Source organism: Delphinapterus leucas, chromosome 9, assembly GCF_059928025.1.
Source record: "Delphinapterus leucas isolate spDelLeu-1000000601 "Yukka" chromosome 9, BTC_Dleu_Yukka2, whole genome shotgun sequence".
In the NCBI taxonomy this organism is placed as follows: domain Eukaryota; kingdom Metazoa; phylum Chordata; class Mammalia; order Artiodactyla; family Monodontidae; genus Delphinapterus; species Delphinapterus leucas.
In genome coordinates, this window is record NC_143137.1 from 19,032,658 (window position 1) to 19,059,769 (window position 27,112).

A 27,112-nucleotide genomic window follows, 5' to 3' on the forward strand; every position below is an offset into this window, starting at 1 on the left:
TATACTCAAATGGAAGTTACTAAAGTTTAGTGAATAACACCAGTACAACAAGATTTGAATTCCAGTTACCACAGTACTGTGAGTAATGGCATGAAGTACAAACTCTAGGGCTTCAATCTAGAAACCTCTATGTAAATAATTAATGTTTACCATAATCAATGATCAAACATGTCACTGCTTTCAAAGTCAAGCAGTGATTGGTCACTGCACATCCGTTACGCCGTTCATGGACAGACAGCAAAGTGTGTAGCTGTGTTGTCTCCTTGTCTCTCAGTGATAGACCCATGTGACAGTTTACAAAAATGGATAACTGAAAAAATGAATTGGCCCAAACACCTAAAAGTACAGGGGAAAAAAACCCCTGAAAGTAACACTGGGAGCGAAATTTGAACTGAATGTAAATGGATTTACAGAAGAAATAACTGACCCTGGGAACATCAACACTGGCCCCATTTGAGAGGTATCTGCAGCCAGAGTAAAGGTGAACTCACTGACCTTAAAAGAGAAAATGATTGTGATAAAAGAGATGAAGACATCCCAGAGGAAGGGATGTAGGCAAAAATGTTACCTTAAAGGAACCCTTGGAGATGTTTCACGACATTGAAAAGCAAAGAATAAAATGCTGGCAGCTGATCTAAACTGAGAAGGAAGTATGACATTTCACCAACGCACAGAAAAGATGCTCACTGTGTATCATAAAGTACCCAAAAAGAAGGTGGCAAGCACTGTTCAAATTACTCTTGGTAAGATTTACAAAGAAAACACTTTAATTCTCAGTGTTTCTAATGTTACAGTGTATGAATACATATTAGTTCTATTTTTCATTTCTGTATATATTTGTAACTGACAGTAGAGAATTTTTAATGTTTTCACAAAAAATTTTAAAGTCATGAAACAATTGTGATTTTTCCCATTGATTAATATTGCTTTGCATGGTGAGTTTTACAGTTCCACAATGCTTTGCAAAGTAAGAGTGGCCTTGTACTTTAAATTTTCCTCAAAAGTGTAGAAGCGAAATAAAATGAAACAGAATCACATGCAATAAAGACAAAAAAATGAATGACTAACTGGGAATATATATGTGCAACTTATGTCACAGATGACAGTTAGTAAGAAAAAAACCAAAGAACATAGTAGAAAAATGATCAAAAGACATGAAACGACGATTTACAGTAAGTGACCATTAAACACACCAAAAGTTTTAACTTCATTCATAATGAGAAAAAGGAAAAGTAAACTATACTGAGATACCATTTTTTTGGTAATTAATGTATTTTTATTATTTATTTTTAACATCTTTATTGGAGTATAATTGCTTTACAATGGTGTGTTAGTTTCTGCTTTATAACAAAGTAAATCAGCTATACATATACATATATCCCCATATCTCTTCCCTCTTGTGTCTCCCTCCCTCCCACCCTCCCTATTCCACCCCTCTAGGTGGTCACAAAGCACGGAGCTGATCTCCCTGTGCTATGCGGCTGCTTCCCACTAGCTATCTATTTTACATTTGGTAGTGTATATATGTCCATGCCACTCTCTCACTTCGTCCCAGCTTACCCTTCCCCCTCCCCGTGTCCTCAAGTCCATCCTCTACGTCTGCATCTTTATTCCTGTCCTGCCCTGCCCCGCCCCTAGTTTCTTCAGAACCATTTTTTCTTTTTCTATTTCCTTTTTTTAAATTTTTAAAATTTTTTTTGCGGTACGCGGGCCTCTCACCGTTGTGGCCTCTCCTGTTGCGGAGCACAGGCTCCGGACGCGCAGGCTCAGCGGCCATGGCTCACGGGCCCAGCCGCTCCGCGGCATGTGGGATCTTCCCGGACCGGGGCACGAACCCGCGTCCCCTGCATTGGCAGGCGGACTCTCAACCACTGTGCCACCAGGGAAGTCCCATTTTTTCTTTTTTTAGATTCCATATATACGTGTTAGCATACGGTATTTGTTTTTCTCTTTCTGACTTACTTCCGAACTCTGTATGACTGACTCTAGGTCCATCCACCTCACTACAAATAACTCAATTTCATTTCTTTTTATGGCTGAGTAATATTCCATTGTGAGATACCATTTTTTATACCCATGCATCAGCCAGATGCCAAAAGTTTGAAAACACACTGTCGGTTTAAGTGTGGACAAAGAGCCATTCTCACATATTGCTGATGGGAGTGAAAAACGTTACAACCCTCATGAAGGGCAAATTGGCACTATCATCCAAAACTACAAATGCATTTCCTTTGACCCAGAAATCCCACTTCTGGGAAATTCTTCCGACAGCTGTTATCTAAATATGGATGAGATGATCTACGTACAGCGTACAGAGATCAGTGTAGCACTGTTTTTATGGCAAAAGACTGGAAACAATGCAAAAAATCCATCAATGAGAGATCAGTTAAATAAACTATGGTGAATCTACACATTTTGCAGTACTGGGCAGCAGCCCCAACTCTCAAACGTGGAAGCTTTTGATGCACCAACGTGAAAAGATCTCTAGGATATATATTGTTAAGTGAGAAAAGCAAGGTATTTAGCAGTGTTCATATTTACTATAGTGACCTGCATATAAGAATTATATAACCTCATTTATTTAATTTACTATAAAGACATCCTGGAGGGATTCACAAAAAACTAGTAAAAGTGAATACCTGCAGGAAGAAGGGATGGTGGTGGGGCCTGGCAGAGGACTGGGAATATACTTTTCAATTTTAACTTTTTATAATCATTTGATTGTTTTAAAAACTGTGAATATATTAACTACTCAAATAAAATTAAATTAGTGTAAAAATTATCGACATTTATCAAAGACTATATTTTATAAATTGCTTTCCAATTAGACCACATTTAAAGTTTGGTGTATAAATGTTCCTTAAGTTTAGCCGTTTAACCTAATTAAGAGCTTCCTTTACTTAATAAATAAATACATCATGGTTGTTCTTCCGTATCACCAGTGAAACATTCCATTAACCTCTGTGGCATGTGGAGGCGGTGGGTGGGGGGAAGGAAGGAGAACACAGGGGATTATCACAATCACCCAGGAAAGTGGAAATTGAGAAGTCATGACAAACAGCAATGAGGTTTCTTAATTGATGTAATCAACATGGAAAGGGAAATAAAAGCCTGACCCAAAACAAGATATAATAAATCTTTAAGAAGAGAATGAGTAGAAGAAGCCAGGAAAAAAATGAAGAAATAAAGAGTACATGGTTAACCATGGCTATAATTTTAAGATCTCCAAATACCACATCGTACTATGTTGCCTCCTTCTGATCTCATCTAACCCTCAGAGAAACCATCCACCCAGGGGCATCTTGGTCCCCTTGGTCTGACTCTGAAAGACAACCACTGTTATTAATTTAATAACAAGTAAATATACCAATCATCAGAAATGCTATTTATTCTTTTCAATGGGACTTAGAAGAAGAGTTTTCCAAGCAGAAGTACTTCTTGCATTTCCAAAATCTTTACCAGTTATTAGGAGGAGATTTTTAGTAGTTAACCTGCTCCTAAACAAAGTGACAGAGGCTCTAAATTATCCACTTTTTCTTTTTTTCTAGTCCCTTATTTGGCTTTGGTGCCCCTAAAACATGAAACTGCTCTGAGCAGCACGGATGGAGGCGCTCCCATTACTTTCAGCTGAATGATCTCTTTCGAATACAAATCATTTATTCCCTAAAGCACACACATCAGTCTAAAATGACACATTCAGGTTGATGGTGTCATCTCTAACTTGAGGGGACCCATTCAACATGTTTCCAAATCTGCTTTGGGAGCTGTGAGCTGCCTCACTGTTCAGAAGGCATAAAACATGCAGAAGAGAATGAAACAGAAAAATTAGGGCTGTCTCACCAGCCTCTTCTTTTCTCTGGAAAAAATGAGAAGCGATCACATTAAATGGCAAAATGCCCTTTCTTGGGCAGGAAGGACACAGAATAAGAACTTTCCTAGGCATCCAGGAGGCGAATCACACTCACAGTCACCGCAGAGAGGAAAGGTTTAGGGAAGTGGAGTGGCCAAGGGCAAGACACGTAAAGTAGGTACTCCTGGGTCTGGATCTTGAGTGTATAGTCTTGGGCAGATTACTTAGCTTCTCTTCAGCACAGAGGCTGACATAAAGTTAACTGCTAATTAAGCGGTGGCTGCTGCTATTTGTATAATTACTATCAGTACATAAACCCTGATGAGGTTGGAGACTAGAGCAGAGTGTGACGTATTCTGTGATTTTTTTCACTTGCTACTTTACTTTCCCGTGCAATTATCTGTAATTGGCAATATGGGCCATTAGATTATTACTTTGACTATTTCAGCAACACACAGATGTAGGAATGACCAAAGCCCCACGTGGCCAGGGGACAAGTGTAAATTTCTCACTGATGTATCCTCAGTGCCTAATACTAGTCTACGGCTGCTACACAGTAGGTTCTCAGGAAATAACTGGTGAATGCAGTGTTGAATAAAATTAATAGCTCCTTTAATTTCACCCCATAGTTCCTAAAACTAGGGCGTGACCTCTCCGATAAATAATGCCCTTCTCCCAAGGATTTGGACTGGAGGTCCAAATAAAAGATTCATAGAAAAAGAAAGAAAGAAAATTAATCCATATCTCCACCACAGATGCCTTGGACTGAAAGAGTATTCTCTAGTCCTTGCCCACCTTCTCACATTGTTTTTTGCTTTATGCAATATGGTTGTTCACAGTACTTCATATTTGCCCTTTCACAGAGGATAATACTCATAATTGTAAGATTCGTTCCATCAATACATTATTAACCCAAACATCTATTAAGAAACATTAATGCTGCTTCCTGGTTTTATTACAGATAATCCTACAGTGAACATCTTCATTTTGCTTCTGTTGAATTATTTCTACATGTTAAAATACTAGGAGTAGGGCTTCCCTGGTGGCGCAGTTGTTGAGAGTCCGCCTGCCGATGCAGGGGACGCAGGTTCGTGCCCCGGTCCGGGAAGATCCCACGTGCCGCGGAGCGGCTGGGCCCGTGAGCCATGGCCGCTGAGCCTGCGCGTCCGGAGCCTGTGCTCTGCAATGGGAGAGGCCGCAGCAGTGAGAGCCCCGCGTACCGCAAAAAAAAAAAAAATACTGGGAGTAGCTCCTCATCGTTTTCCATGGGCTACTCTATATTTTATTTCCCCCGGATTCCCAAAGTATGCTGCAGGTATCCGTTCACCTATTAAGAACCGTAAAAGTAATCTGTTGAATGGGAGATAGGAGAGTCAGTCACGGGTACAGAGGAGATTCGTCAAAAAGCCCTGTTTTTCCAACAATGCTCCTAATCAGCTTTATGGAAGTAAGAAAACACTGAATTTTGAACAGTGGAGAGAATCTCATTAGGAAAGAAAACACTGCAAAGTTAAGATGGAACACAGATGGAACCCTGTCAAAAGGGTATTATCTAATCTTATGAAGTGCTTTCACACTAGGGATTTCCTATCCTTGTAAATGATGAGAAGGCAGACACAAAGCGCAGGTATATCTGTGTATATGGAAAGAGAGAGAATGAGAATCAAAGAGGAGGATCTACATAATGCTATAGGAGGAGTATCTAATTATAGGATTTTGAAGAAACTTATTCAGATCAGGCTCCCAAACCTCAACCTGTAGGGTAGGATAGACCAAAAACCACATAAAGAATGTAGGCAACCTATTTTTACTGCCTTTGAAAGTCTACAGCATGGATCTTATTTCCTAAATTCTAATGTTGCCATTTGTAAATATTTCACCAAAGGTTTTATTGTCAGATTATCATCAACCAGTGGGCCTCCAAAAATCTGTACATATGCAGTACCTATATTTTAAATTTACTCTTTCTTATAGCAAGTATATGTCCTTTGGAATGCATACATGAACACACAGTACCCACACCTGACCCAGTATTTTCAAAATTTTTATACTGATTTGATTTCTATCCAGGAAAATTATACTAATTAAAATTTCATTCAAGCTTCCCAAGCCCATTCCTTAACCCAGACTCCTCAACACAAATTCCATCTTATCGTAAAGCTCCATTTCTTCCATTTCATCTCAGCCAACAATAATGGCTGCCACCAGCTGGAAGTATTCTTGAACACAGAGGATCTGTACTGTATTTTAGAAGTTGCAATGACAGCAATATTCAGTTGAATGAAAATACTTGCTCACAGTGTATAAGTATTCCTTATATTCACAGCCTAGTAGTTTAAAAAATTCTACGGCCAACATTATCAGTAATGGGACAAACTGACGTCATGTGCCATATGACATGATGCAGAGAAGAATACAGCAACACTTCTTTGATATTCTTGCCAAAAATGCATACCCTGAATCCAATCAGGGGGAAATAAAGTCTTTCCATAGAACCAAAATGCAAAATTAAGGGTACAAATTTCAGAAAACTCAAATTCAGAATTCTGGCTTTTGGAGTACAAGGAATTCATTCATGGCTCTCCCACAAACAATGTCACTGTTTATTGGTAATTCTGTTTGTTTTTTTTCTTCAGTGATATCTATTATACTAAGGCTTTATTTATTTATTTATTTTAATAGATCTTTATTGGAGCATAATTGCTTCACTATACTGTGTTAGTTTCTGTTGTACAACAAAGCGAATCAGCCATACGCATACACATGTCCCCATATCCCCTCCCTCTTGAGCCTCCCTTCCATCCTCCCTATCCCACCCCTCTAGGTCATCGCAAAGCACCAAGCCGATCTCCCTGTGCTATGCGGCTGCTTCCTACCAGCCAACTCTTTTACATTTGGTAGTGTATATATGTCGATGCTACTCTCACTTCGCCTCAGCTTTGCCCTCCCACCCCATGCCCTAAAGTTCATTCTCTATGTCTACCTCTTTATTCCTCCCCTGTAACTAGGTTCATCAGTACCATTTATTTTTTTTTAGATTCCATATATATGCGTTAGCATACGGTATTTGTTTTTCTCTTTCTGACTTACTTCACTCTGTATGACAGAATCTAGGTCCATCCACCTCACTATAAATAACTCAATTTCATTTCTTTTCATGGCTGAGTAATATTCCATTGTATATATGTGCCATATCTGCTTTATCCATTCATCTGTTGATGGACATTTAGGTTGGTTTCATGTCCTGGCTATTGTAAATAGTGCTGCAATGAACACTGTGCCATGTCTCTTTCTGAATTATGGTTTTCTCAGGGTATATATGCAGTAGTGGGATTGCTGGGTCATATGGTAGTTCTAGTTTTAGTTTTTTTAAGGAACCTCCATACTGTTTTCCATAGTGGTTGTATTAACTTACATTCCCACCAACAGTGCAGGAGGGTTCCCTTTTCACCACACCCTTTCCAGCATTTATTGTTTCTAGATTTTTTGATAATGGCCATTCTGACCAGCATGAGGTGATACCTCATTGTAGTTTTCATTTGCATTTCTCTAATAATTAGTGATGTTGAGCATCTTTTCATGTGCCTCTTGGCCATCTGTGTGTCTTCCTTGGTGAAATGTCTATTTAGGTCTTCAGCCCATTTTTTAACTGGATTGTTTGTTTTTTTCATATTGAGTTGCATGAACTGTTTATATATTTTGGAGATTAATCCTTTGTCTGTTGTTTCATTTGCAAATATTTTCTCCCATTCTGAGGGTCCTCTTTTTGTCTTGTTTATGGTTTCCTTTGCTGGGCCAAAGCTTTTAAGTTTAATTAAGTCCCATTTGTTTATTTTTGTTTTTATTTCCGTTACTCTAGGAGGTGGGTCAAAAAAGATCTTTCTGTGGATTATGCCAAAGAGTGTTTTTCCTATGTTTTCCTCTAAGAGTTTTATAGTGTCTGGTCTTACATTTAAGTCTTTAATCCATTTTTTTAACATCTTTATTGGAGTATAATTGCTCTTTAATCCATTTTGAATTTATTTTTGTGTATGGTGTTAGGTAGTATTTTAATTTCATTCTTTTACATGTAGCTGTCCAGTTTTCCCAGCACCAATTATTGAAGAGGCTGTCTTTTCTCCATTGTATGTTCTTGTCTCCTCTGTCGTAAATTAGGTGACCAAGTGTTCATGGGTTTGTCTCTGGGCTTTCTATCCTGTTCCATTGATCTATATTTTTGTTTATGTGCCAGTACCACACTGTCTTGATTACTACAGCTTTGTGGTATAGTTTGAAGTTGGGGAGCCTGATTCCTCCAGCTCTGTTTTTCTTTCTCAAGATTGCTTTGGCTATTCGGGGGCTTTTGTGTTTCCATACGAATTGTAAAATTTTTTGTTCTAATTCTGTGAAGAGTGCCATTTGTAGTTTGATAGGGATTGCACTGAATCTGTAGATTGCTTTGGGTAGTACAGTCATTTTCACAATATTGATTCTTCCAATCCAAGAACATGGTATATTTCTCCATCTGTTTATGTCATCTTTGATTTCTTTCATCAGTGTTTTATAGTTTTCTGAGTACAAGTCTTTTGCCTCCTTAGGCAGGTTTATTCCTAGGTATTTTATTCTTTTTGTTGCAGTGGTAAATGGGAGTGTTTCCTTAATTTCTCTTTCTGAATTCTGTTTTTGATGTATACTTTTGTATATAATGTATATCATTATCTAAAATATTTTAAACATAAAATATTTTAATTCTTTTCACTTTGATTTTTCCTGATTTTGTCATATTACCACACACATGTTTTGGTAGTTTGGGGTGAATCATATACACAAAATATTTACCTGATAGGCCTGGGATTTTTCTCCTGATCCCATGTATTAGAACCAGTAAATATGTGTGATTTATCCCTCTGAACTCCTACATTCTGCAGAATCTTCCAATATATCATTTCCACTAAAGTAACTTCTAATCCAGTCTTGCCTCTCTGCAGAGATGTACCATGCTTACCTCCACCGAGAAGCTCTGAATCTCTTCTACTGTATAATGGCTTTAAAGACATTAAAAAAAATCTGAACCATCTCCTCCCTTTCATTTAGTTCAAGGTTTCTATGTGAAAATTTATGAGACATTTACAGGCCTATAGAAGCTCTGCTTAAGTTGTCAAGCATATTCAAAAGTAAGTCCCCATGTCACCATTCTCATGGTCAAGTTTAATATATGTACATTTAATAATGTCCCAGGACACAGATATTTACAAATATCTACATGAAAAACTTAATTAGCAATAAACAGTGATGCACTATTTATGACAGAGACACGAATAAATAATTTTGTGCTTTAAAAGCCAGAATTCTGAATTTGAATTTTCTGAAACTGATTTTGTGTTTTGGTTTTATGGGAAGATAGCAAACAACAGCACTAACCACCACCCTATAGCCTGAATGACACATTAGTTATGAGGAGACAAAAAAAAAATGCACATTTTCCCTCAAATGCAATAAACAAATAATCTTCAGAGCCAGAAGGAGAATGAAACACTGACTGCCAAATGCAGAACTTTTGTGGAGAAATATGGGCCCATGTGAAAAGATGTCAAGCAGTACTCATAAGAGTCCTGTGTGCTCTTCCTTCACATCACTCTAAGGGAAATAGTGGGCTTTTATGAGAACACAGAACTCTCAAAATCCCTACCATCCTTAACTGGTTATGAAAAAAATCAATCTACAGCCCAGAGTAAAATCCATTCTTGGACACAAGCCCATCCTTGCACAAAGAACTATGTCCAGTTAGCTGTACTCAGGTAAATGGGCCTTTGGAATCAAACTCAAGTGTGAGGCCAGGCAAAGGCTGGACACAACTCAGTGCAAAAAGCAGCTGCCCAGTGCTTCCCTGGTGGCGCAGTGGGTGTGGGTCCGCCTGCCGATGCAGGGGACACAGGTTTGTGCCCCGGTCTGGGAGGATCCCACATGCCGCGGAGCGGCTGGGCCCGTAAGCCATGGCCGCTGAGCCTGCGCGTCCGGAGCTTGTGCTCCGCAACGGGAGAGGCCACAACAGTGAGAGGCCTGAGTACCGCAAAAAAAAAAAAAAAAAAAAAGCAGCTGCCCAGCAAATATGGCTCCTTTACAACATATTTCTTACTTAGTCAATTACTCTCAGATATGACATTTAAGGCACAGAGCAAACTGAAAATAACTTGGGCCAAGAAGGAAAGAAGCCTCAGAGGAATTGATTGGAGATATATTCAACTGACTCAGATTATCTGACTCGAAAAAGATCATTTAGGAATGATTTACAAGGGGCTCATTCAGAAACAGCAGCAACAGGCATATTTAAGACCATAAGTCAGTGGAACATGAAAACCGAAGAAAAATCCATAAAGGTTAATGCACTTTGGAGCACATTTGCCTCTTAATTCATGGGAGTAAGTCACCGGCACATCAGGAAGAGTCTCCCCCGACAGTCTGTAATTGTTCATGCTGAGTGTAAACTACTTTCTGTGGCTTTTGTATCTGAAGGTTTTCTGGGTAAAAGTGCAAAATATGCTCATCATCGCAGAGCCCAATCATGGCCTCAGTCCATACCCCTAGGAGACAATTTGCTGAACTAATGAAATAAAAAGGGATTTGGGTGCTCTATTTGTAACGAGTGAAATTCATGCTTAGGACTAGAGGAGAAAAGAGGGAAAAATCATTAAGTAGAGGGAGAAAAGAATATTATCTACAAAATTTGAGCTCTGCAGGCTTGTAAACAAATTTAACTTTAAAAAATCTTACCATGAGTATATTGCAAGTGATTTGTGACTATACATTTAAGTGTTCCCTCCAGACTGAAAAGCACTTTAGGTAGAATGAAGTAAGCCTCTTTATAATGACAGCTATTTATATTTTTAAAGCATATAATTGAGAAATTGAAAGAACCCAAATGCTAACTCTTAATATTAAGCAATCTTTTTATAAACAAAAAAATCACGTAAATAAGGACTACTGATATAAAACTCAGATAAAATGATAATCCTGCTTTTCCAATAGGCCTGGAATTCTGTTTTTATGCTTTTCATTTATCTTATTTACAGTAAAATAACCTTTCCTTTGTATTTTTTAATGGAAGATAAGGCTGTCAGGAAAATTTTCAAGAAAAAAATCTCAACTTATTATAAAATGTCTATCATATCACCTGGAAACTTATGTGTAACATATTAAATATACGTTATTTTAGGTGGTTCATATCAGTCTGGCAAATTTCCTCCCTGTTGCTACGTGAGTAGAAGCAGAGTATTAATAACTGATTATATCTATTGAGTTCTCACCATGTTCTAACTGAAGAGCTTTATATGTATTATTTTAGGTAGTTCTTGCAATAATTCCCTGAAGTCTGCCCTATTATAATAATATCTGTATCTTACATATGATCCATGCAGGACTTCACTCTGTCCATCGTACTTTTCTAACATTATTGTCTCCTGGGGTTCGAACTGTTGAGGAGGGCTGGTGAACAGAACACAATCAATAGAATCCATGCGGAAAACCCTACTAGCGTGTGTGTTGATGTAGTGGAAACTTGTGTGGATTGAGAGGACCATAATATTGCTAAATACAAATATTTGAATATACCAAATTACTTGTCTTGAAATATAATAAATCTGATCTCCAGTCCTAACTTCTTTCCCCAAGCTCCTAACCTGTGTTTGTAATTACCTGTTAGATACTTTCTCTGGGTATCCTCTTGTTAACTCAAACAATGTCCAAAATGGAACCTCAGAGCCGCCCTCCCGTTATTTCAATCCTCTCTTTCTGTGTTCTCTATTTTTGCACCATCCCCATTCAGTTATCCAGTCTTCTTGCTACTCATGCAAGACGCTTCCAGGCTTAGAGATATTTTCTTTATATTATCTCTTGATTCACTTCTTTATTCCTTCACTTATTTAAGCAATATCTATGGAGTGTCGACCTTATGCCATGTACTGTTATAGGGGATAAAGCGTCCACAGTGAAAGCATACTGCCCAGGGGCTGTTGTGCCCATAGCACATGATATGAATGGTACCACCTCAAAGAGTTCCATGCCAGAGCCTGAGAAAACATCCCTGTGTCTCCTTTTGTAACACCTGGTACCATACTTTAGCCTTTCATTAAATTAGATGATGTAGATGAATGGATGGAATTTGATATAAGGTAATTTATTTCCCAGGCCTTCCTAAAACAATCTCCTAACTGGTTTTTCCATCTTTCATCCCTTCTTCCTTCAATATATCCAACATACAGCTACTATATTAATTTCACTAAAGCACAGATTATATAACTACTTGCAATTTCACGAACATGCCCTGCTTTCTTACCTCCAGGTCTCTGCCCGTGGTGGTCCATTTGCCTAAACACTCTGCCCATACCTCTTTTCCAAATGTCATTTGCTCTACAGCCACTAGCTCAGATATTACTTTCTCCAGGAGGACCTGTCCCTCGAGTCTAGGCTGAATGCCTTTCACTTTGCCCCCCACAGCACCCTAGGTCCACAGAATATTCCTGTTGAGGTGTCTGTATTCCCTCCTAGTTTGTAAACATCCTGAGGAGAGGGGATGTGTCTTGTTCCTGTAGATAGTGTTTAGTACCTAGTAGGTAATCAAGAAATAAGTAACGTATTTCCACTTCCAGTCATTAGCAAACTTTGTTTTCTGTGTCTTCTCCACATTAAAAAAAAATTCCACGGCTTTTTTCATGATGTCCATGTGCTCTACTTCTAGTTCATCCAGGCGTTTTCTATATTGTGACAAATAAGCTAGAGTGGATGTTTAAAATACTGTCATTTTCACTATAATCTCCCTTCAGGGACTCATTCAAAGCTCACTCAACTCGAAGTTTTCCCTGATCTCTCTCTTTTTTTTTTAGTATAAATTTATTTATTTTTGGCTGCGTTGGGTCTTCGTTGCCGTGCGCGGGCTTTCTCTAGTTGTGGCAAGCGGGGACTACTCTTCGTTGAGGTGCGTGGGCTTCTCATTGCGGTGGCTTCTCTTGTTCTGGAGCACAGGGTCTAGGCACGTGGGCTTCAGTAGTTGTGGTGCGTGGGCTCAGTAGTTGTGGCTCGCGGGCTCTAGAACGCAGGCTCAGTAGTTGTGGCGCACGGGCTTAGTTACTCCACGGCATGTGGGATCTTCCCAGGCCAGGGCTCAAATGCCCCCTGCATTGGCAGGCAGATTCTTAACCACTGCGCCACCAGGAAAGCCATTCCCTGATCTCTTTAGGCCACTTTATTAATTTGAACTCCTTTACTTCGTCACATAGCATTAGCCATTCTCCTCCCTATCAGAATTAAGCTCCTTCAGAGCAGCAACTGTGCTTTGTACATTTCTGAATCATACTCGAAGCACTTAACACTATGTCAAGTACAGTGGACACAGTCAATAAATGCTTTAAGAAATGATAATATTATGTTTTTGTCACAACTTAGGCTCGTCTGAAAGGCCAGTGCTTTTCTGAAGGGTTACAATGCACAGGTTATTGTAAGGCTATGTTTTAGGGTATAAATATGGATGGCTAAACAAGGTGAAAAAAAGAATAGAGAAAGTGAAAGAAAAAAGAAAAGACTGTGACGTTAAATGATGCATACATTATGTGAAATCTATTAGTATGAGGCCTTTTAAGGCAAACTACTAACAAATCAAATCCTGATCACATTCCTGGTAATGTGAAATCTACCAAATCTGGCCTAAACTGAATACTACTTCTGCATCAATGACAGAAGTCAAAGCTTGGATGTATATCATGTGTCAAAAACATGAACTGTGAGCCTGCTGGGATAAAATTACAGTATATATTTGCTGGAAGAGACAGGCTGGCCACTTGGTTCTCTCCTTCACTGTTCCTCAACAAGGATGGATTTTATTATATTTAATAAATGAGTGCTTTGGAAAACTCAGTTTGAATTACCTCTAATGAGCCTATTTGGCAACTAACCTTGTTCCTGAACTTAGCTTGTGATTTTTTTTTTTTTTTTTTTTGCGGTACGCGGGGCTCTCACTATTGTGGCCTCTCCCGTTGCAGAGCACAGGCTCCGGACGCGCAGGCTCAGCGGCCATGGCTCACGGGCCCAGCCGCTCCGCGGCATGTGGGATCTTCCCGGACAGGGGCACGAACCCGCGTCCCCTGCATCGGCAGGCGGACTCCCAACCACTGTGCCACCAGGGAAGCCCAGCTTGTGATTTTTTAAATAATTAATTAATTAAGTTTTGGCTGCACTGGGTCTTCATTGCTGCACGTGGGCTTTATCTAGTTACGGCAAGCGGGGGCTACTCTTCGTTGAGGAGCACTGGCTCTAGGCGCACAGGCTTCAGTAGCTGTGGCACGCGGGCTCAGTAGCTGTGGTTCGCGAGTTCAGTAGTTGTGGTGCATGGGCTTAGTTGCTCCGGGGCATGTGCAGTCTTCCTGGACCAGGGATGGAACCCGTGTCCCCTGCATTGGCAGGTGGATTCTTAACCACTGCGCCACCAGGGAAGTCCCAGCTTATGATCATTTCATATCCCACTCTTAGGTTTATCATCACTTGATTGACTGCCAAGCTGAATGCAAAGTGCTCTAAGAAAAAGTACCTGGGAAGTAGTGAGTGATCCCCCAGCCAACAATTATGATATATGTGAGTCACAGACATTGCCTGCCTAAACTTTTCTACTTTTATCTCCTTTCTTCACATACTTGATTGTTTCAATTAAGTCACGCTCTTCTTCTCATAACACTGTTGGTTCCGTCCTCTGCTCCCACGTCCACACTTTTCCAGACCAATAACTATAATTATCTTGCAAATATTCACGAAGTTATTTTCTGTAACGGTTCAAAGTTCTCCTCAAATCTACCTCCTACAGAGCTCTTTCCTATTTGGAAGAAATTATGTGCCTTCTAGAGTCTCACTTTTGGCCATTTATAGTCATATCACACTGTTAGGGTTTCAACATGATAAAATGGGCTGTAGTAATATCAACTTAATATTGAAAGTGAACTAAGCTAAACATTTTTAAGCCATCTCAGCTGGCGTTCTACTATTATTGTCCTACTTTCCTGCCAGAGGCCTCAGAGTCACTTCCTTCTTTATAGTTTCATAAATAGGTCCACTTACTGGAGGAAATAAAGACTTTATCATTCCTACTGTCCTATTTTATTCAAGTTTTCATATCCTCTGTAAGGCTAAATCAAAATTTAAAATTCTGCTCACAAATCTGAGATGCAGAAAAGCATAGATTATTACATTTATATGTAAAACAATACAGAAAAAAATAGAGCCTCTTGTCTGCAGATTATTTGTAGGTTAATATCTATCAATTGTAGAGGCATTAAAATAATGGAATACACGACATTTCTGAAGAAAAACTAGACCCTACAGAAGGATTCTGATTACAATATTATCAGTTCCTGCAGAACTGGTATTTCTCTGGATTATGCTGATGACAAATATCTAAAACACATAGAAGATAAAAGACCTGTCCAATAGTCAGTGTCTGCAATCAGATTACTCTGTTCACTGAGTTATACTCTTGGGCTGATTATTGCTACTAATTGTCGCTGAATATACCAGAGACAGAAAAAGCCTATGGAGGTAGTTTGAACATTAAGGAAAAAAAAAAGCCAACGTCTGCCCTGGTTTCATCTGAGAAATGCTTCCTGTTTTCAAAGCAATGGAAAAAATGTAATGAAAATATGATTTATCAACGTAAAAATATGCAGTACGTCTTATGGAAAAATTAATTTCAGAAAACTACTTTGTTTCATATTAAACTTTTGAAAAAATATCTAGTCCATCAGATTGGCTGCAAATTCCCTCGGCTCTGTGTGTGTGTGTGTGTGTGTGTGTGTGTAATTTGCTGAAGGTCACACTGCTATCAAGTTTTAAGATTGTGTCTTGTACCTAGATCTGGCTCCTAATGAGTTCACCATTCTTTCTTCTATATCATATCCTAAAAACGGCAAAACCCATATGCATGGAAATTCAGAAGAAAGTAAAATAACTGGTCACAGATTCAATGATTTTAGAAAATTTCCCAATGTGTTCATTTCCAAAGATGGAAAGGCATATTTTTCACAAGTTAGTTTTAGATATTTTGGTAGTTTTAAAAACATTGGTGAAGTCAAATACATACAACTTGGGTGGAAAAATGAATGGGCAAAATACATGTATTAAAAAGGAAGGACATGACAGGAACCTCTTACCATTGGTGTGCTTCTATAGGAAAGGATTCCAGAATGTGTTGTGACATGGCACCAATGCCACACACAGGCCTGAGGAGCTGCGAGAGATCTGGAATTTTCTGAGACTCAAGCACCATGTGAGGCATCTTTTGCCTCTTGGTTCAGTGTTCTATTTTTCAATGACAAAAGTGAAAGAGTAATTAGACTATGTGGGTTTCTCTTTAACCTGGTTGGCCATTTCTCCTCACAGCACAATTACCCTGCTAATGAGATTAAATTTGGTTTAACTAGGGGATTATTCCACAGCAGAGCCCCCCCACCCCCACACCCCTGCTGACTCCAGTTCCCAAAGGACCTATCGTTTTGAGGTTGCACCCATCTAACATTCATTGGCCTTAATGAAAGCCAGATGGAAGAATCGCGCAGGCACAGTTGCGAAAAAAACACAAGGGCTTTTGTTTACACTGAAAAAGAGCCTCATTTAGTCAATCTGAATCTTCCTAATACCCAGTCAAATATTTATTAATGAGTATCAGCGTAGCGAGCCAGAAAGTCTTACTTGCATTAATTTAAGCCATAAATAATTGAAGGTAGATTTCATTCCTTAAGTCATGGTTTCAGAAAAAAAAATCCTCAATAGCATGCTAAACAGAAAGAGACCATTAGTGAAGTAAAATGGATTAGAAGTTGAGGGTGGTACATGTTTTGCCTACCCTTGGTCTACATGGATTGCTTCTCGATAATATATAAATCATAATCCTGTTATATGTACCTCAATAGAGGGGACCCAGTGAGAAACAGGATTACAGGGAATATATCTGTGCTGTCAGGCTGGATCAAGAATCAGTTCTGAGCAGATGTGGGTATCCATTTCTTCACTCACCAAACATTTAGTGTGCTTACTGTACAACAGGCCCCAGATGACAAGAACGAAAAACGGACAAAACATAGCACCTGCTCTTAAAAGAGCTCAGGCTGAGGCAATGCTGAATCCAAACCATAATTAACACTGATGTGGGAACATGAAATAAAATTAAAGGATTGCAATCAGCATTCGGAGAGACAGAGTAGAGGGGAGAGGAGGTGGACTGCATAGGATAGAAAATATCAGAATGTATTACATATATTAATGGTAAATACTGATTTGTGTAATCTTTATTTTACATATATGTATATGTGTGTATTTATTTATTTAGTTTTTTTTAACACCCACATGTAGGAATGTACCAGATCTTGATGTATAAAATACAATTTTTACTGTGAAAAGAAGTATGTAAGCCACTGATCCAGAGAATAAAGAACTTAAGAATTATACTCTAGACAGGCTAACATCACTCACAGTACCAACCACTTCGTAATTTGCTTACATACCTCATCCCCCTACATGACTCTAGGTTCTTTGAGGTAGGATATTGGTCTCTATCACTGCATTCCCCTCAGTGACTAGCATAGCATATTGGCAGAAGCTCAGTGTAAACTTTCCCAGCTCTGAAAATGGCCACAATACAAGCCAGCCAACTTAGGTCTGTGATTAACTGAGCATATGTGAAGAAAATGTATATTCATTTGCTATTGGCCAGTGTTTATGATCATTCTATGCTTGTATCTTCTCTACCCATGACAATTAGATCTAACATCATTTGTGCAAGCTCTAATTAATTCATAGTTCTTCCTTTAGGAAGCATTCAGAAACTACAAACAGGGCTTCCCTGGTGGCGCAGTGGTTGAGAGTCCGCCTGCCGATGCAGGGGACACGGGTTTGTGCCCCGGTCCGGGAAGATCCCACATGCCGCGGAGCGGCTGGGCTCGTGAGCCATGGCCGCTGAGCCTGCGGGTCCGGAGCCTGTGCTCCGCAACAGGGAGAGGCCACAACAGTGACAGGCCCGCGTACAGCAAAAAAAAAAAAAAAAAAGAAATTACAAACAATATTGCTGCTAAGACAAATTGTGCCTCTTATTAGCTGGGTAGGCAGTGGTGTAGGGGGAGGGAAGTAGGCCTATTGATTATTCATAAAGAGCAAATATGATATACTCAACCAAGTAGAGAACATAAGCACAAGGGGATGGTAGTAAATAATGTCTATCTTATAGCCAACAAGAAGAAAAGCATTGCCAAATACAGTCCATGCCTCTCATCTCATTGCTACCCTTGGAAATATGTACAGGAATAAATAGCATTGTTAAGAAAGCAATAACAAGTAGAAAGAGAGCCGCCTTCATGCTCTCGAGTCACCCTGGCCCCACGTGCCATGCCTTCATCACCTGCCCTCACTACGTTACAGGATCCCATGTGCGTGTGCCATGCAGGTCGTGGCTCTTGGCCAGTTGTCATGTAACAATTCTTTTCTGCATTTGAAAAAAAGATAAGCTTGATCAACTTTGACCGTAAGTAATTCTGAGCCATTCTATTCCCCAAGGTAATTTTTGCAAGTTATAACACTGGAAAGGAACAAAAGCATGAGCGATCTTTAAAATTTTATATCTTTCTCTCTGACTTGAGAAGTTGTGCATGATTGACACTTTGTAGTATTTTTACCAGAGGATAGAAGATACCTGCCTGTTAGGTCTCCAAAATGGGAAAAAGTTTTCATTAGATATCAACACTGTCAGTTGCTTGGGTCACCTAAACCTTGAAAGCGATGACCAGGAGATGCCCATGAAATGTTGAACTTGAAATGAGTGAACTTTTTATAACTACTGTTCCCCTAAGACTGTTTGAAATTCTGAAACAAAAGGAAGAAAATCGTATCATCAGAGGACTGAAAATTCAGTGCAGGAATATTACTTAATATGACTATTTTTTAATACTGTCTTATGAGGAAAATAAAAGAGATGTTATTAAAACAGCAAAACTTTTATTTTAAAGTTGTGCCTCTTTCATTCAGAGCATTATAAAGAGAACGAAAGTGATTATTTTAGGTCTTGAAGAAGAGAAAGAAGACTCCTTTCCACTTTGATCAGCTAATTTTCTAGTAGAAGGTACTGTCATAAAAATGCAAAAAGAATCAGAATAATTAGAAACTGGATCACTGAAGGATGTATTTATTTTCAAATGTACAAAGTAATACATATATCTACCTGTCTAATCTAAATATGATTTTAAGAGAAGCCAAAAGGGATGAAAACTAAATAATAACCATAATGTTTCCAATCTGTTTTCAGAATTTGAGTCACTTTCATATTCATTACCTAATGTTATGCCACCAACATAGTGTAACATTGGAACTGTTACCTGGGGAAGTAATGTGTTTGACTGTGAGTATAAGTGTAGAGAGGGAGGGAAGAATGTAAGATGGATGGATGGATGGATGGATGAAGTATATTCAAGAAAGCTATAGCTAGCTGATTCAATAATTTCTTTTGTATTTAACCTACTCTATGGAATGTACATCATTCCCTTTAATGAGATCAAGTAAGGAGAAAAGGCAAAAAAATCATCTCCGAACAGGTCCCATCTCTATGACTGGTCTATAGTTCTGGTCTATACCCTCTTCTAGACTCTTACAACTGTCTCTGAACCAGTCTTTCCCAGCCCCACTTCACTATCCACCCTACTCTCCACCACCAGATCACTCTACGTTAAAGATCCCTTTCACAGTGATATCCCATTTCTCAAAAACCTTCAATGGCTTTGACTTCCATCACATGAATCTAAAATTCTCTCTCTGGTGTTCGGGGTTGTCCTACCATCTGGCCCCATGACGTTCCCACATCTCTGTAGTATATTCATTTGCTCATTATTTCATAAGAACCCCAAATTATTCCTGCCCGGGACTTTTCACTTATGTTTTTCCACTCATTCAGAGCACACCTCATTTCAGTGAAGTTTCAGAATACCCATATTCAATATATATGAAATCAACAATACACGGGTTGAGAGAGAGGGCAATGTAAATACTGTGAGGCATTCAGCCTGCCATTCTACTTGATGAGACTAGGTCCCAGGGTAAGCAGGACAGGGAGACACGAATCCAGGTCTCTCAATCCGACTCAGCTCCTGGTTCTTTTGGTGTCAGCATCTAGCCACTCCGAGTGTGACTCTGTAATCTGGTATTTTAAAATATGTATTTTTAATACACTATGATGCCTATTATTCATAAGGTGAATACTTCTTTTGGAGCTTAACCAAAGAGGAAAAAAAGACCTGGAGAAAAACCTAGCTGCATTGTCTTTACCATGTTGAGAGACGGGAGTTAATTTCTAACTTGCTAAGTGGTTTTCATAGGTAATCATGATGATATCCGATTTTCCCCTTAGGTGCAGGAGTAGATGCTAACACCCATATATAACTGAAACTCCATGATATAGCCTACCTAAATTCCACCTGTCTTCTAAAAGCTTAGCTTCGGGCCTATTGTCTCCAGGCTGCATTAATCTCCCTCTCTTCCCTAGCTTTCAGACTAAGGAACACAATTATGTGTTTATACCTCATCTTTCACTGTCTGCTGTTATTTCTCATGAAATCATCTCTTCCCAACTATATTTTCATTTCTCTGAGTACAGAGACAGTGCTTTTATTTTTTTCTCTATTTCTCACACAATGTGCCACCCATGTTAAGAACTCCATGGTATGATCTTTTGGACAACATCATACACAGGGTTGGTGTCAGACACGCCCAGGTTGGAATCTCAGCTCTTCAGGTATTTAACCGCCCCCACGCCCCCAGACCCCTAATCTACAAAATGGGGAAACAATGCCTCCTTATTGTAATGTTGCCAGGGATGTATGTATTGAACTAATGCCTAATATTCACCTTATAATGCATATAAGCAAAGTACCTGAAATATAGTAGCGCTCATTATACGGTAGGTAACGCTTCTAACAATTAATTCATTTGTTTGCAAATGTGCCTATCAAATAAATGATAGAGTATTTGTATCATGAAAATTCGGCCATCACTGAGTCTCTTTAAGTAGGACTCCCTTTGAAACTTTTAAGAACTCAGTTTACAATAATGGAGCTTTCTAGAGTTCACTCGGAGCTTACTAACCACATCCATGTCTGTATACTGTTTAGAGTTGACAACACCCTTTCATACACATTATCAGTCTTTCCTAACTTGCAAAAAAGAAACGCCGGAGACCTTTTTCACGCAAAGCAAACCGGCAGCACCTCGTGTCTATGGACAATAATCCTTCAAATGTACTCCGGGTCTCTGACAGCGCTGGCCCCTCTGCCTGGGCTGCCCTTCCTCCAGTCACACAACTCTCCCTCACTTCAGCCAGGTCTCTGCACACATGTTCTCTTCTGAAGAGGTTCAAGGAAGGCCTGACATCTACAACAGTTTCCCAACCACTATCTCCTCCAATTGCCTCTTTTTTTTCTTTTAGAACTTATCGTAATTGGATACCATATATATCTACTTCCTTATTTGCTTATTCTCCATTTGTCTCACTGCAATGTAAGCCCCAGGAGGGCATGAAGTTAGGTTGGTTTACAGGTAGATACATAGAACTATGTGAGTGGAAGAATGTTGCCTGCTGTATCAGTAAACAAAGGATTTGCAGCCATCAAGCCACTACATTACAGCAGCCTTGACGGTGAGCCCTGAGGAGACTCAGGATGGAAACAGGATGCCCCACAACTAGCAGTCAGCCACTGCAGCCACCCCCAACGACTGTACCCTGAGCAGACTCAGGATGAGGAAGCATGGGACGCTGGCCCCAGAGAGCTGATTTCAATGAGCCCAGACTCTTGCATCTTCCTGTACGTAGAAAAGCGCTAAATTCCTTGACTTGAGATGTCTGGTTTTCTTTAATTAACAATAACCTTTTGATGTTTTGACTATCCTGGCTCCTCTCTTACCTCTTCAGAACAGTCCCTCAGAGCTATCTGAGAGGCAATGTCCCGGGCCTAAGTCCTCAGCAAGTCTGCTAAATAAAACGTAATTCTCAACTTTTCGGTCATGCATTATTTTTGACAACCAGAAAACTGCATAAGACACCGCAGGTGCTCGACACATACTTGTTGAATAAATGGAAACTTGCTGGGTTCTTGTCTAGTTCTAGCTGTGGACTCCAAGGACTAGAAATTCTAGGAGGTGATGGTTCCCCCTGAACCGATCAGCGAATGAATGGAAGCGCCATCTCGACCACTTCTCCCCGCCCCCATCAGAGCCATACCACCCAGTTGTTCCGAGAAGAATAAAGCTGCAGAGCTTATCTGCTGCCCTACTCTCACACTTAGCCCATCCTACGTGTCCCCTGACCTTCAGTGGTGCCAGGCAGTAAAACTGGAACCTGTGAAAGAAAAAAAGTGCTTACGCAACATGGTGCTCTAGACCTTGTCACCTTTCTTTCATGACTCTTTAAGACTACTGTTTGATTATCATACCCGAAACATAAGGAAAGAGCACGGGTCTAATGACATTCCCTGGGCAGAATACCTTAAATTTTTTTTTTGAAAATTATCACCAGTAGCACATTCTTGCATGTTCCAGTCCTGCAGCTCTCAATCTGGCCCCCTGTAAAAAGTAACATATGCTCATAATAAATCTTTAAAATGGCTCTATTAATAGAGTGGCTGCAGTGAGTTTTATAAATGGGCCCCATCTTTATGTAAACTCTGTTTTATTAGATTGCATTATAATGATTTGTAATAAGAATATAGAGATGAATTCTGAGAGCAGGAACTCCAAATGCTCCTAAGCCAGTCACGGGTTTCAAAGCCCATGAATTCTGTGTGGCGGACCATGCATTCCGGGAACAACAGACATCATCAGATTAGTTTTGCTACAGTTGTATGCTTCTCCGCCTGCTTTTTCCAATCAGATAATAACAGTCTCATAACTGGCTTTGTGTCTGTCAATCCAATTACTTCCTATTTGGGATGTGCTGACACTCCATTAAATCGGCAGACAGACAGCAGTGTCTTTCATTACCCTCCGACTGAATAATTAGCTTCCTCGGTACATAACTAGGGAAGGAGCCCATCTATATAAAGTCAGGTGTCTTCCAAATAAAACCAAAGACACAGATCACTGAAAATAATCTTGTTAGCCTAATGTTATGTCAACGCCATGCCTAAAATAGGCAAAGCCATCTAGTTTGCCCTTCAGCCAACTTAGGAGCCTATCTGGGCAGCCTTGATCAGGAGAGGGGGCTTTGGTCATATTTCCACTAGAGCCTTTCCCCCCCAGAAATCCAACTGGTATCCACTCCAGGAAAAATACCACTTTAGTCTGGAATCCAAATTAGATCCCAGGGACCCCACCATTTCGTCACCTTTGGGAAAGCTAAACTGTTCTTTCATCTGACCTGATTTCATTAAGAAATTAAAGGAGTATGACACTCATTAAAATAAGCTGGCTACGGAGAAAGTTAAGTAGAATTTAACCTAAAACTTTTAAGGCTGAGGACTGGGTAGCTGCAGTAAATTAAAATACAATTATAAGAATTTTAATGACGTTACCTTATAATTATAACTCTTCACAGCATGCTCACAGTGCTATTAAGAAAAAGAAATTTTAAAGGAAGAACCATCGCGTATCTTCCATATTCTGCACTCTACCTGCCATAATGATCAGCATTTAACAGGTGGCCCATAAACTCTCTGTGTATCAACTTAAGGATGTTATAAAGAAGTTGTTAATACTCATGATAATTTTCAAAAGGAAAAATCTGATGTAGTTGGTGAAATTAATGCCCCGAAATATCATGAGAGTTTACTACTAAGAACCCACAGGGTTGACAAAAAGAGACCCTTTTCCAATCCTTTTCCCTCTTGGAGCAGCTACGACACAAAACTCTTACTATCACAGTCAAATTCTAACTAGATATTTGGCATTTCACACCTCCAGTGGGTTAGAACCCCAGGAATGAAAAAGGGAAATTAATACGGAGACAGCACGATGTCATGGAAAGAACACGGCCTGGGAATCCAAAGACCTGGATTCCAACCTGGATGCCCAATTTATGAGTGTGGAACCCTGGGCCTCAGTTTACCGATGAGATGAACTTCACAGATTCTTCGCATATGGCCCCCACCTTACAAGAGTCAATATGGAATGACGGAGTGATTTGGCCCTTTCCTCAGCTTTCCTAGAACCTAAGAGTAATTCCCTCAGGGCCCTAAAAGGGACCTGGAATATCACTGCTATCTCATTATGAATATTCATTTCCAAAGGCTACAAAGACTAATAAACTCCCAGCTGCAGGGAACAGTGGGTCAACATACTAAAAAAGCACTAAAAGCAAGGAGACATTAATGTGTTGAATCGCTAAAGCAGACAACTTTATAGCCCTTTAATGAGGATTATATTTTTTCCTGGTTGTGGAAACAACCATGATTGTGGCTAAAGGGAAAGGCAGGCCCATTAACCATTGTTCTCCCCTTTCTAAGTGTCTTCATTCCTTATTTACTGAGGGTAATAGTTATATTCAACAATAGTTATATATGAACTTGCTTGTGTAATACTGATTTTGTTTTTAAGTTCTTTGAATACACAGTCTCTTCGATTGAACACTCACAATGAGTAGCTACTGTGGAAAAACAGAGGGATTAAGAGTGATTAGACTGGGAGATGCTCCGTCAATGGAGCCAAAGAGCTCTGATATTGAAGAAGTGAAGGTGATCAGTGGCAGTTGCTTGTGACACATTCAGGCTGTTATCAACAGCCTGGACAGTGCCCAAGGACACTAATACAATGATGGAAGGAACACCTGGGCTGGAAGCATTGAAACCTGAATGAGTTAAATTCAAGGTAGTGCCACTCAGGTGCTAAGAGATGGAATAACGTAGTGACTAAAGTTCAGTATCAAGAAAAAGGTGATTTAATTTTGAGACTTTACAAACACTAAAAACTAAGTAAGAATTCCAAAGCAGAAGAGAGAGGCTCTGCTGTCAGGCTCCCTAGGGAGGCCAGGGAATGTCAAGGTCTTTAGTAAGGGTGACAAGGGGCTAGGCTGCCAAGGGTTTTCTGAACTAATTCACCACTTAAAATGGGAGAGAAACACTTAGTCTATGACTCATCTGGACAGCAAAGGTGAAAATACCACCCTAAGTACTGAAGTCACCTGAATGTATATGAGATGGTTTCTCTAAGGGGTGCTGACATATTTTTACAGGTAAAGAAGAAAAAGGGTGGGGGTGGGATGGGAGAGAATGCCTCAAGAAAGCCATGTCCACTTTCACCTTTCTGGCACCAGTCCTGTGGCTGTTCCAAAGCTGAGAACCCTCTGGAAAGACAGCTCCCCACATCTGGAGCTCTCTATACTAAGGAGGCCCCCTCCAGACCTACTCAGAGAACCTGAAGGTGACTATTCCTTCTGATACCTCCTCCTGGAGAGCTATAAACACATATTATTTTTATACACTTTTTTTCAGAGCAGCAAAATTGTCTCAGTTTTTACAGCTCCATTTCCATTTGGGGACAAAAACGCACCTTCTACAGCAGCTCCACTTACGGCTTCATCATAGCATAGTAACTTACAGTTCTGTTCCTGTGAACAATTTTCTTCTATAGCAGTGTATTTTTCATTTTCCATATTTTCAAAAAAATGAAAATGCCTTAGCTGTAAATAAAAGAATCACACTTTCTATGGACAACATGAAAGGTCCCCTTTGGGGTATTTTAAATGATGAACTGTTATAGGCTGTTTAATTCTGATCTGAGTAGAAGCAAATGTGAAAGCCCCAAAGAGAACATCCAAAACTACAGGAGGGACAAAAGGAATGGCAGCAGATTCCCTCAACCAGGGTCCTTAACCTGGGGTTTGTGAATCTCCCAATGCTGTATAAAACTGCACAGGTGTGGGCATACAAGTATTTTTCCAGGGTCCACAGCTGTCACCAGATTCTCTAAGGTAGCTGTAACCACCCCTTCCCAAATTCCCTAAACCACAAAATTCCCCTAAATAGAGTCTCATCTGCATGGAAAAAAACAATGTTCAATTTAGTTTCCACGCATCATACATAAGAGTAAGGAAGTAACCAGAGGTAAGTTTTATTTAGAGCCACAGATGTTTGCTTTCTGTATCTTGGACAACATTTTTATTTCATAAAGATGAAACATATAAAGAAACATGATCAGTTGTAGAAAATATAGTTGGTGGTGGGAACACTGTGTGGACTGCAGCTCTGGATTCTAACCCTGTTTCTGCAGCCACCCTGCTGCTCAGCTTGGAGCAAAGCCAATGAGCTTTTCTGGGCCCTGGTTCAGAACTGCTGGAAGCAGTTAACCCACCCAAAACTTAATTTACTAACTCACTCTCACTGAGGTTGTTTTGAAATATTTTTACTAACCAAGCTGCATTTATTAAACAATAATTTGTTTCTCCTTTTAAGGATTAATTCAAATTTATATAACTGCCAACAGAGCTTCTGATCAGTGCTTCGACCCCTTTGTCTAACCATGCAACCAACGAATATTTATTAAGTTCCTAGCATGTGTGAAGCCCTATTTGGGAAGCTAAGTACACATAACTGAACTAGGGTAGACCCAGCCTCCCCTTCTATGGAGCCTACAGTAAGTGCTACATCTTGAGCTGATATAACACCAGCCAGAATATAAATAAACCTATTTGTAATTTTGCAGCCATATCATGCGTGCATCCATACTCACGAATATACTGAAAATAACTTGTGAAGCTTATCACCGACTTCACAGACTTCTAGGAGCTGAGAATCCAGGACAGTCAGCTGCTGAACGAGATCAGCTGCCAGCTTCCTGCTAGTTCTAAAACGTTAAGATCTTACCATACTAAGTGGAGAAGACAGGACGCACAGTTCCATACCAGTCCCTGACTATCCAGCCCTAATAAAAATGATTCTTCAGGGCTTCCCTGGTGGCGCAGTGGTTGAGAGTCCGCCTGCCAATGCAGGGGACACGGGTTCGTGCCCCGGTCCGGGAAGATCCCACATGCCGCGGAGCGGCTGGGCCCGTGCGCCATGGCCGCTGAGCCTGTGCGTCCGGAACCTGTGCTCCGCAACGGGAGAGGCCACAACAGTGAGAGGCCTGCGTACCGCAAAAAAAAAAAAAAAAGATTCTTCAATAATTAAAACATTCCCACATCTCCCCGATCTACATAAATGTCTTCTTTCACTAAAACCTAATTACGTCTATAACTAAAGTAGATATTTATAATGATAATTCAATTTATGTAATGTACATCTTCCTCCA

At 39.8% G+C, this 27,112-nt stretch overlaps 1 protein-coding gene across 2 annotated transcripts in view; it reads right to left on the reverse strand.

Moving 5' to 3' along the window:
* EXOC4 (exocyst complex component 4) overlaps positions 1-27,112 on the reverse strand; it is an 823,589-nt gene that overhangs the window by 240,953 nt on the left and 555,524 nt on the right. The window lies entirely within an intron of this gene.